This window comes from Tiliqua scincoides, chromosome 2, assembly GCF_035046505.1.
Source record: "Tiliqua scincoides isolate rTilSci1 chromosome 2, rTilSci1.hap2, whole genome shotgun sequence".
NCBI classification, from domain to species: domain Eukaryota; kingdom Metazoa; phylum Chordata; class Lepidosauria; order Squamata; family Scincidae; genus Tiliqua; species Tiliqua scincoides.
The window spans coordinates 166,509,380-166,521,482 of record NC_089822.1 but is presented as its reverse complement, the minus strand read 5'-3'; the positions used below and the strand labels follow the sequence as shown (position 1 = coordinate 166,521,482).

The 12,103-nt window shown below is 41.9% G+C and overlaps 1 protein-coding gene across 5 annotated transcripts in view; it reads right to left on the bottom strand.

Annotated features, from left to right (window-relative positions):
- Positions 1-12,103, bottom strand: part of BRD4 (bromodomain containing 4) — a 110,474-nt gene that overhangs the window by 60,970 nt on the left and 37,401 nt on the right. The window lies entirely within an intron of this gene.

Here is a 12,103-nt window from a genome sequence, read left to right as displayed (position 1 = left end):
TGGGGTTGCTGCTGAGCGTTTGCAGCTGCCTGCGGGTGTGCTCCATGTGCTCCTTCAGGCTGTTGCCCAGCTGCAGAAGCTCCAAGGGCAGGGCAGGGCAGGGCAATTGCCACTGCAGCCGTCAGCAGCCCCCCTCGCTCAGCACCAGTGCCCACAGAGGCATCTCTGGAGCGGCACCCAAAGCAGAGCAGGAGACAATGAGCTGTGTGTGGGAAGGGGCGTCTGAGAGAGGGAGAAGCAGTCATTTGAAACAGCTGAGTCCATCTCCTCTTTCCTTCTTGTTCCCCCTTCCCCCCTTCTACTGTATTTAAACTTCAAGCACTCCATTGGAAAGCCCAACTTGCTAACCCCCTTCCCATCTCCCCACAGATGAAGTTGGACAGGGTGGGGAAGGAGAGAGAGAGAGAGAGAGGCAGCCTGCAGAAGGCTGTACCTTTGTTTCTCAAGCCATTGAAAGGGTTAAGTCCATCTCCTCTTTCCTTCTTGTTTTTGCCCCCTCCCCCTTATTGAATCCAAACTTTAAACTCTCTGTTGCAAAGCTGAGGCTTGCTAGCCCCCCTCCCCATAATCATTCACCAGTGATGAAGTTGTACTGGGGGGGAGAGGAAGAGTTAACTTTTATAAAAGGAAAAGTTTGTGAGAGAGAGAGAGCACTTAAAACAGTTAAGGCTACAATCCTAGCCTCACTTACATGGGAGTAAGCCCCACTGACTATTAAGGGACTTGCTTCTGAGTAGGCTTGCCTAGGATTGGGCTCCCAGTCTATTCCCTCCTCTTGCTTTCCTCTCCACCTCTCCCCTTACTGTATACAGTCACACTTCAGTCTCTCCTTTGCAAAACTTTTTGCAAACCTCCTTTCCCCCTATCCTCACCAATGAAGTTGGACTGGAGGGGGAAAGTCCCTGCATTTGAGTATGTGGGGTGGGGGGAGCATCTGTGAGAAAGAGAGAAGCAATCTCCCTATGTGTGTGTGTCCTTTTCACTGGAAGAGTCCTGGAGAGCTTGCAAAGATGCAAAACACAGGAAAAGCAGAGAGTAGAATTTAAAGTAGAATTATTCTGCAGCAACAGGGATTTTAGCCAGAGATCTTAGCTGCATGCTGGCAGGAGCTAGGAAGCACTTGCAACAGCTGCTTATGTAGTAAGCATTTAGGAGAGCATGATTGCTTCTGCAGTATCCCCCTGCCAGGATCTCCACATGAGGCCCGGAGGCGCCGCTGCCCTTCCTCCAAAGAGGGTCTACTTCCAAGTAAATCAGGTGCAACTATGTGCAGCTGCACTTGCTCAGTCACTCCTTGTTGCTTGTCTCTCTACTGTGAACTGAATTGCACACTCCCAGTTGTGTGTTGTGTGTTCTACGTAGAGAGTTTGGCTTAAGGCACCAGGCACTTTAAAGGAGGATTTCATTAATGGTTCTACTGGCATGCTGTTTCCAGTGTACTTAGAGCCCAATCCTAGGCTTGTCTACTCAGAAGTAATGGGGCTTACTGTGGATAGGATGGCAGCCTCAGAGCCCCTCCTGTGCCTGTCTCCTCAGAAGTAAGTCCCATTAAAGTCAATGAGGCTTACTCCCAGGAAAGTGTGGATGGGATTGTGGCCTTACTCTGATAGTGTTTACAAATGGTTGTTGAGAGAACAATTAAAAAAAATTAGTGAAAAAGGTATCTTATGATCTATGAGATCATAGTTTTTAATAAATTAGAGACTTTTTAATACTGTTTTTGCTATATTATGTATACATACTATGTATACATAGTATAGCAAAAACAGTATTAAAAATAGTGTATGTATGTATGTATACATGTATGTATAGATGTATACATACTATGTATATACACTGTGTTTTTAATAAATTAGTGACTGTACAGTTCTTAGGTAACAATTACTGGGAGGTTATTTTTCAGAATCTGGCCTTGGGTAAAATCAGACAAAATTATAGTCAGACACCTCCTTAAGTTAAAACCCCCCCCCCCGACTTATCCGAGGGTCATAGCAAATTCCATGATTTTGGGCTCAAAACCGGCCCTCGTCTTATCTGAGATCGGCTTATAGGCGAGTGTCTACGGTATATGGTATCACGAAAAGTACAGATCTGTAATATTCCCCAAAATGTAGCATCAAGTGGTGATACACATGGTAGCATCAAGTCAAATATGTTAAAAATAAAATAAACATTGAAATGAATGAGGACCCACCTGAAATTGGCTCACAACCCACCTAGTGGGTCCCGACCCACAGTTTGAGAAACACTGCTTTATAAAACAAACTGCCTCCAAATATCAGAAAAGCTATGCCTGCACAAAGCCTAGGTTTGTATTTAGTCTCTGGTTAACTGCTATGGCCCACTTTTTTCTTTTGTGGAGCCTTTTCACACCTTAATATAGTAATCCTTTCAACAGATAATGTATTGGTGTGGTCTTACGTTATCCGTCATAAGCGACAGTTATTGCCACATGCAACAAATCACTTTTTGCCTTGTATAGGCAGCTGTTTATAGTAAGCATATGTTTTATGACTAATGTGGCCTGGTTTTGATACAAAGGAAATCTCTAAGAGCTCCCTCAAACAAGTCAACATTTCCCACATAGAAATGACTTTGATGCAGGAGATTAATGGTGTATGTAGCAATCCCCTTACTCAACTTATTTTCACTGGTTCTGGATTGGAATGGACTTTTGTTAATAGAACTGGAATATCAGCAAGAATCTCTGAATTTCACTAACAGGTATAATTTTTCTTTCTGCTTCCAAGTATTCTTGGTGGATATCCAAGTTCCAAGACTTCACTGGTAGTAAGATACTGCTGCTTATGAGTACACATGCTTATTGTGGGAGGAGTTGCTATGTCCGCTGGACATGCAGGTCTTGTATGTTTCTATGCTATGATACGTTTTCAAACCTCTGAAAAAGCTATTGTCTGAATATAGCAGTTCATGAAATTCCTTAACAATGAATGGGACCTAATTTCCTGCAGAGCAGGAAATTTCTAAGGAGAAGGTGGGAACTTGGCAAGTCTTTGTGGGAGCAGGGGGCACCACCACCATGGTGATCAAGGGGCTTCTGGGTTGCAATCATAAAACTGTAAGTAGGTCATGATCACCAAAAGGAGCTATTTGAAGCAGAGGGGAAGTCTGTAGGAAGGACTACGAGCCCTTTAAACCCTCCAGATGGCTGGAATACACCCCAGGTATGTTTAAAAGCCCCTTGATCACGGAGGCAGCACTCTCAGCCCCACAAAGACTTACCAGGTTCTTATATAAGAATGGTTGCAGACAGTACCTCTTGCATTTCATAGCCATTTGGACCCACGGTTCACTATTTTTTCTCCCAATATTCATGTAAGAACATAAGAAGAGCCCTGCTAGATCAGGCCCAAAGGCCTATCTAGTTCAGCTTTCTGTATCACAGTGGCTCACCAAATGCTTTAGGGAGCACAAACCTGCGTCCTGGTGCCCTCCCCTGCACCTGGCAATCAGAGGCAGCCTACCTCTAAAACCAGGAGCTTGCACATACCTTCCATGGCTTGTAACCCGTGATAATCTTTTCCTCCAGAAATGTGTCTAATCCCCTCTTAAAAGCATCTAGGCAGGATGCCATCACTACTTCCTGTGGCAAGGGGTTCCACAGACTAATTACATGCTGTGTAAAGAAATATTTTCTTTTGTCTGTCCTAACTCTCCCAACACTCAATTTCAGTATATGTCCCCTGGTTCTGGTGCTATGAGAGAGGGAAAAGTCTGTCCACTCTACCCATCATAATTCTGTATGTCTCAATCACATATCCCCCTTAGGCGTCTCTTTTCTAGACTAAAAAGCCCCAAATGCTGTAGCCTTTCCTCATAAGGAAAGTGACCCAGCCCAGTAATTATTTTGGTTGCTCTCGTCTGCACCTTTTCCATTTCCACTACAGGTGGAGCCTATTTATCCACGTTAGTTCCGTTCCGTGACTCTGTGTGATTAACAAAGAACGTGTTGTGCTAAATTCCACAGAGTTACGCAAATACACTGCAGCCTAACACTTCCAGATGGAAGGAAACTAAGGCAGCTGTTATCAATCCCCTCCCCATTGCCAGCTGCCCAGCTTCTTTCACATGGGATGCTGATCTTTTAGGAGTCCAGCCCTATGTGTTTCTACTCAGGAGTAAGCCCCATTGTAGTCAATGGGGCTTACACCCAGGAAAGTGTGGAGAGGATTGTAGGCTAAAAGTCATGCTTTGCTTGGTGGGAAGGCTTGCTTGTGCCTGTGATTGCCTGCACCATTGGGGGGGGGGGGTTGTGTCAGTGATTGCATGCACCATCTCAATGGGGGGAGGGGTTGGCAAGTACTCCCTGGGTTTTTTAAAGCAATCCGCTCCATTGTTAGCACACCTGCCCCTATGTGAGTGAGTGAGCTCCATCTTGCTGCATGTGTTCTGGCTACAGAGATTCTTGGCCCCCCCACCCCCTCTTCAGCCTCTTTGCTGGCTTAGGGGCTCTAGGAGTGTTACTGTTCCTTTGCAAGGGGAACCTTTTCCAGGGCTCCAAGGCTATTTCTCTGCCTGGGTGAGGCAAAGCCTTTTTGCAGCATTTTGGGCTGCCTGGAAATGAAGTGAGACGCCAGCACAGGGCAAAGGAGGCAAAGGTGTGTGTGACTTTTGGTTCCCCACCCCATTTGAGACAAATCTGCAGATAAAAAATCTGTGGATAAATAGGCTGCACCTGTATATCCTTTTTGAGAGGTGGCGACCAGAACTGGATGCAATACTCCAGGTGTGGCCTTACCATCAATTTGTACAATGACATTATAATATTAGCCATCTTATTTTCAATACCTTTTCTAATGATCCCAAGCATGGAATTAGCTTTTTTCACTGCCTCCACACATGGGGTCAACACTTTCATCAAGCTGTCCACAAGCACCCCAAGATCTGCTCTGTCACAGACAGCTCAGAATTCATTAGCCTATATGTAAAGTTTTGATTCTTTGTCCTAATGTGCATGACTTTACTTTTACTTACACTGAAATGCACCTGCCATTTTGCTGCCCAGTCTCCCCGTTTGGAGAGACCCTACTGGAGCTCTTTACAATCTGGTCTTCACCACTCATCACTTCACCAAGGTTGGTGTCATCTGGTTGAAAAGCACAGGTTCCAGGACAGATCCTTGGGGCACTCCGCTTTACACCTCTCCAATTTTCACAATGAAGAGAGGTGAAAAGTGGAGTGCCCCAAGGATCTGTCCTGGAACCTGTGCTTTTCAATCTATTCATAAATGACCTGGAGACAGGGCTAAGCAGCAAGGTGGCCAAGTTTGCAGGTGACACCAAACTATCACCAAATATCTACCAAAGATGTACCTGCCAACTAAGGATAAAGCTTCATGCATAAAAGTGGACACTGGTTTATGCTACAAACGTGTTAGTCTTTAAAGTTGCCATACGACATTGTATGTTTTCATATAAAGTGTTCCCCCCCCCCCAAAAAAAAAATCTGGATTCTTGAATGCCTGCAGAAAGCTAGCTTGCCAGTTTTTCACTTAAAACCTACATGGGATATATATTTCTCTGTTCCAATTAACACATACAGGTTCAGCCTATTTATACACGATTTTTTATACAGGGATTTGACTCAACACGAATGGCCCCTGCAAATGAGAAGGAATGTGCTGATCCCTAGAGAAGGGGAAAATGCATCCCTTTAAAATGTTTTAAAAAACTTAACAGTCCTTTAACAATAGCCTCCTTAATGGGGGGGGCAAGCTGCTGACAATCCATCAGTCCTTCTCTCTCCATGCAACCCCTCCCTTCCTCCTGAGCACATGAAAGAAAGGTGATAGCTTTGCATTGGTGAAGGGAGGGGCTGAGTGAAGCACCTTTCTAAGCTCTTGGAGAAAGACTGATTGCTGCATTGTCTTCTTATTGTATTGGCAACCTTCAGTCTCGAAAGACTATGGTATCGCGCTCTGAAAGGTGGTTCTGGCACAGCGTCTAGTGTGGCTGAAAAGGCCAATCCGGGAGTGACAATCCCTTCCACACCGGGAGCAACATCACAAAGGTCAGTAAGGCTTGTTTTTAAAATCACCAGAGCAAACTATCTTTTTAAATTGATTTGTTATAGTGCAAATCAATATAGTTTTTTTGCCATCCATGTGAATACTTGAATGCTTGGAAAGGAGCCCACGCGAATAATGAGGCTCAACCTGTACCTCTGAACATTAGACTGTCACATGTGGATGTTATATAGTCAACTTTGAGATAAAATATCTGACTTTGCCCTAGCATGCACAATTCTAGCCATTTGGGGGTGATGAATTTGGCTCATGCTGTTAACTTCCATTTTCATCCCAGTTATCTGTTACAATTCTTTCTTCTCTCTTCTGTTATGTAAGGCAGGAGAAGACTGATGAATAGAAAGACATTCCATTTGTTAAAATTATAAGCTGCATCCAGACACCAAATGTAGTCCAGTTACATAAATTTAGCTCTGTGAGCCACGATTACGATCCCCTTATGATATATGAACAGATTATGCTGCACAAGATTTTATATTTAAGGGTCTAAAAATATACTGGCAGACAATTACCATGAATATTTGTACTCATTACACTAAATGGTTATTTCATAAGCATGAATCATTTTGCTTCTTTCAACTGAACAATACTCCCTTTATTTGCAGCACTAATTGGAAATTGGAGCATTGTCTCATAATTACAAAATATGAAAGATGAGCTGAAGAATTGTACTGTAAGGCCCTTAATCTCTAGCAATACCTAAAGTTTAGGAGAACAGAATGAGTTATAAGAAGTGACAATGCTGCCAGCTAGATGTACAAAGGTTGGCAGTCAAACTCAGTCAGCTGCGAACTGTGAGGTTCCTAATTACCTACCTTGAAGCATATGATAGAACACTGGAATAACATCTTGTAGAAGCAAGTGGGACAGGAAGGAGCAAGAGTTGTGATAGTGGTGAATAAGAACTTACCATTTTGATACAGTCTCTTACCTTCCCACTGCTTTTTCAGAAAAGACCTCCAACAAAACTAGTTGCTGCAAGCAAACTGGGTGACATTTCTCTGATCGAAGGGCTTCCCTGCAACTCCTTTCTTAAAAGTAGCTACAACTCCTTTACTGAATGCAAATTGAACACCACAATTATATGACCAGCATAACAATGCCTATAACTATCACCAAAGAACAGAGATCTCAACTGGCAGCTTGAAGGCAGAATATGGCAACTATCAAGCCTATCAAGCAATTGGTGTGGGGTGGAGACACCCTGAAAATAGTGCTGGAGGTACTAAGATATTGTGTCCTGGATGATTTTGCCCTAGTCAAATGTGACCCAGTCTCTGGTGTCCCAGGACATCTGTGTCCGATTTTTTTCTTTTTGCATCCCACTATTAACTGGGCAACAAACCCCATGTATATGCTAAGCTTCTTATCTCAGCCCTAACCTTACCTTTGCATTAAAAAAAATCTAATATAAATACATATAGTGGGGCACATGCCTGGGATGCTCTCCCAAAAGGCGCTAAACCTCCAGGGACACCAAGGAGCAGGAGGCATTTGGCCAGGACACAATGGTCCTGTCACTAGTGCTGGCAGTGTTTTCACAATATCAATCACTTTCAGATGATGTAGGACTAACCCTATTCTTTATTTTGCTTGAAGTCAGGTGAAAAGTATATAAGTAAGTGACATATTGGGGCAAAAAATCCCAATTTCACAAATACACTGAGGAAAGCGACTGTGATTAACCAGGAAACAAAGTCTTAGAACAGCATTTCTCAGTGTCTACCCTTGCCGTACCACTTTGCTTGGTCTACCTATGGGAAGTACCACCAGAAGTAACTGGTGATGATGTCACCAGTGGGAGGCCAAATATGACACAACAAACATTAGTAAGAGGCTCAGGGTGGTTAGGAGGACTTTTCTAAGAAAAGCATGCTTTGGAGTTCTGTCTATCAAGTTAAGCCTCCTAATGCTTTTTCTTTGCATCACTGGTCTTGCTGCAGGTGTAAGGTGGTCCAACAAGCACCACCAGAAACCACCTCATGTCCCACTGGCAGTACCCATACCACTGGTTGAGAAACACTGTCTTAGAATCATGGTAAATAGCAGCAAAAATGCCAGATTCACTAGTGGAGATTATAAGCAAAAAGACTAAAGGGCCAATTTTATGGGCACAATGTGCCACTGGAACTTGCACAAAGTATATTTTACGGCTATTGCGAAGAGCGACACCATTTCATGCAGCTGAACTGTCACTGCTGCAAGTGGCCACATGCCAGCAGCCTTCCAGTGAGACCGAGCACCACTTAATCAGCGCAGGGGGCAAGTGGACAGAACTGGGAGGCCAGGAAGGGGAAGAAATCAGCATCAGCAGCACCTCCAATATTCTATCCCCTCTCTTAGGTCCACCTGGACTTGTGACAGCAAAATTGCTGGCACAGGTTCAAGTAGACCCATTTAGGCAGCAGGGGTTCAGCTCTGGCAAGGAACAAATGTTCCATTTTCTGAAGAATATCTCCAGGACTCTCCCCCCTCCCAATGCAGCGTGCAGTCTGGTTGTACAGCTGCATCAGTGGTGTTTTTTAAAACATAGGATTGGACAATAAGTCAGTAATATTTTACACAGGATTGATCACTTGACTACTATTGATTCACAACAGACAAAAGGAAGTCCTTCACACTATAGCTAATTATGAAATTCACTGCCACAAGGTGTGGTGGTAGCACTGGATTCCACCAGGTGGCTTTACAAGAGGACTGGATGTATCTTCAAGGACTCTGTTTATGGCTGTTCAAAGTCGTCATGCCTTTGAAGAGCAGTGAGGAGAGAGTAAACAGCGGGAAGACTACTGCCCCCATGCACTATTTGGAAGTTTCTGGAAAGAATCTAGCTGTCTACTGCTGAAACCAGAATGCTCGTCTAGACAGACTTTTGTTCTGATCCAGCAGGGTTGTTCTCATGTGTCTCTCCCTCTCCCTGCTTTCCTTACTGAATTTAACAAGCATGAAAGTGCCATCTCCTCTTTAGTGAATTCTATTAGAAGCTAAACAACTCTCCTCCAAAACAGTACAATACATGAGGACTGTCAGGAGAGGGAGCTAAACTAGAATGAACAATACAAAGAATATCCCAATTTGTGTTTCATGAATGTTAAATGACTTAATTTTTCTTGCTAGATTATCATAATCATCTTAACACAGTGGACTCTACTGCTGCTAACCAATTACTAAAAATTAGTTATTAGCAAAAATTTAGTAGTTCAGTTTATTGGTACAGTCAATGAACAGCACAAGTTGTGTAACAATAGTTCTTAGATTCTTAAAACCTTACAAAAAGTAACAGTCCAATTACTATGTTGTGCAAATAATACAAAGAAATGAATTTGTAAACACGTTAAAATTCTTGTTCCATTTGTAAAATTTCCTGGTGGATTTTACAGGCAGCCACAAAAATACTCTCACTGCAAACTGTAGTCTGTGAGTTGGCATCAATAAGGAGCATCTTTAAAAACTGTCAGAGTAGCCAGAAAGCCTTCTAATCAAAGGGAGAATAAACTTTGAACAAATTTCTTGATAATAAGCGCAACAGAGTAAAACACGTTTTAGTGTTTTAACCTTTACGGTACTGCAGAGGCAAACCATCTTTGACATAGGTATTTTTCTAAAGTGCCCCTCCACCACTGCTGAGGGAAGTACTCTCCATCTGGCTATTTAACATTACACATTTTAAAACATAAGTTTATAAGACAGCAATATATTACATCACATGTAAGAATATAAGTTATTCTTAACTTATTCTAACTTTATTCACTCAGCAAAAATTCAGTTCTTAAAAGCAGGGGGTTGGATTTGGTACAAAAACCTCCCACTCTGACCCCATCCAAAATTGCTTCCGACTTTGACTGCAAAGCAGGGCTGTGGAGTTGGACTCAGATTCTGTGTACTGACTCCACTGCACTGCTCTCTTGGGTTATCATCCAGTCAGCAATGGTATACCAGCTATTATAACTGGCAGGGCTGTGGAGTAGGTACACAAGACCTCTAACTTCAACCAAAATCATTTCCAACTTCAAAGCTCAGTTTTCTTGGTATTTAAAATTCTGATTCTTTTAAACAATCTCCTAGTAAAAACAACATTAATGTGGATGTTTCTTCCACACCACCCAATTAACAGGATACACATTTGGGAGATGTCATAGTTCAATGGTACAGCAAATTCATTCTATTCAGAAGACCCCAGATTCAATCCTGAGCATCTCCACATAAGGTAGAAATTCCCATCTGAAATCCTAAAGAGCTGTTGCTAATTGGTGCTGACAAGACAGTACTGAGCTAGGCAGACCAAGAGTCTGAGATGTTATAAGAGAGCTTCCTACCTTCCATGGGGCAGATTTTAAGTATTCTTCATTATAATAAATATTTTCCAAACACTTACATGAGGCAGGATATAGGAAGAAACTCTAGAAATCTGTATGGGTCCAATTATGGAATGCAACAATATAACATCAAAAAGGAAATCTAGCTCTTATCAGAAATTCTTATATTCCTAACTTCTGCGTTTTTAGAAAACAAAACTTTTGTTAATGAACAATGAACCAAACTTCTTAATGAGCTTCAAAGGTCCTTGCTCTCAGGTCATTATTACCAACCACAGTTGGCAGGCATTAAGGTAGAACTTTTATGGTGGTGGTCTAACAACTGTGACATCTTTTCCCTAGTGAGATCCAGCAGGCTCCCTCCTCGATAGTCTGTTAAGATATTTCTATTTAGAAGTAGTGAAGCCATCAAGCTTTATTCCAGAGCATTCCAAAGTCAAATTTGGTATCTTTCAAAGCAAGGAAAGCAAGACAATATAAAGGAAGTTATTCCCTAACTTGGATTTTATCCAAACCGGAAAGAAACATAACAGCAAATTTTTAAAAATTGAATGGAGGGAGAAGAGAGTTTGTGACGCAACTCTACATTTTGTTAGTAACTAATGGCTGCTAACCAAGTTTCCCCCTTATACGTTGGAAGAGTTGGTGAACAAATGCACCTGTTAAATTATCACTAAATATTTTATATTTTCCTGACAAAAATTGTTAAATGCTGTTATTCAGCAAACTATACTAAATGATTTTTCTACTTCCAATTCCATTCTACCCCATTCTTCCTACCATTCTTCTGTTTCAGACACATTGTTCAGAGTTCTTTGAAAATGTGAATCCCAGAAACAGCATTATATTATACAAAATAAGTTGAAGCATACTTGAATAAATGTATGCTTGTTACAGAATTTGAGTTTCTTTGCTTTCAAATTTTATACATTTTGTATAAAATGTGCATAGTCCTGGCAGACAATGAAAATTAATGCAAAACTTGGGATTTCCTCAAAACATTAAGGCAGCAAAGTCACACAAGAGAAAGAAAGATTCATGGAAAAGAAAGATGGAAATCTGCAATGAGTCTGTGATTTAGAAATTACAGGCAATATTCCAAAAGGAATGAAAGGAAGTAAAAAAATGCTGATGAGAGAAAATCCAATTGTAGCGCTCCCAAAATCCAAACCCAACTCAGTTCTGCTGTCAAATGGTTGCACGCAACAGCCCAGTGCCAGATAAGTTTGAACTGTAGTAGTGTCAAAATAAGACAATTCGTTTATCACAGTACAAAGCCAAACTTAGTTCAGAATTTTGACTAAAGAACTCTAGGCAAGACAGAGAAACTGGACTCACAGAAAGCAATAGCTATATGCAAAATATAAAAGGAGGTTGATGTAGTTGTGTATGTTTCCTTCAGACTTAAAATGCCCAAAGACTTCCTCCAAAATTCAGTGTGACATTCACTCTAAATCTCTAGAATTTTCCAAATTTGTTCTATCTACACAAAGCCTCATTGGTGTGATTGCATAGACACCAGAACAAAGGAGGGATGTTCACTCAGTTATTTATACTCTATTTAATATACTAAAAGAACACAGTCTGATTTCTTTGCAACTCCACTACAACAGTAACAGTTTGATTTTTCAAAACACCTGAAGTCACAACACACAGAACCCTCCGTCCCCACAAACTTACCCAAGATGCACTGTTAAAAGAAAAATCTTCATGTCAGAGCACGCACGCGCTCACACACACA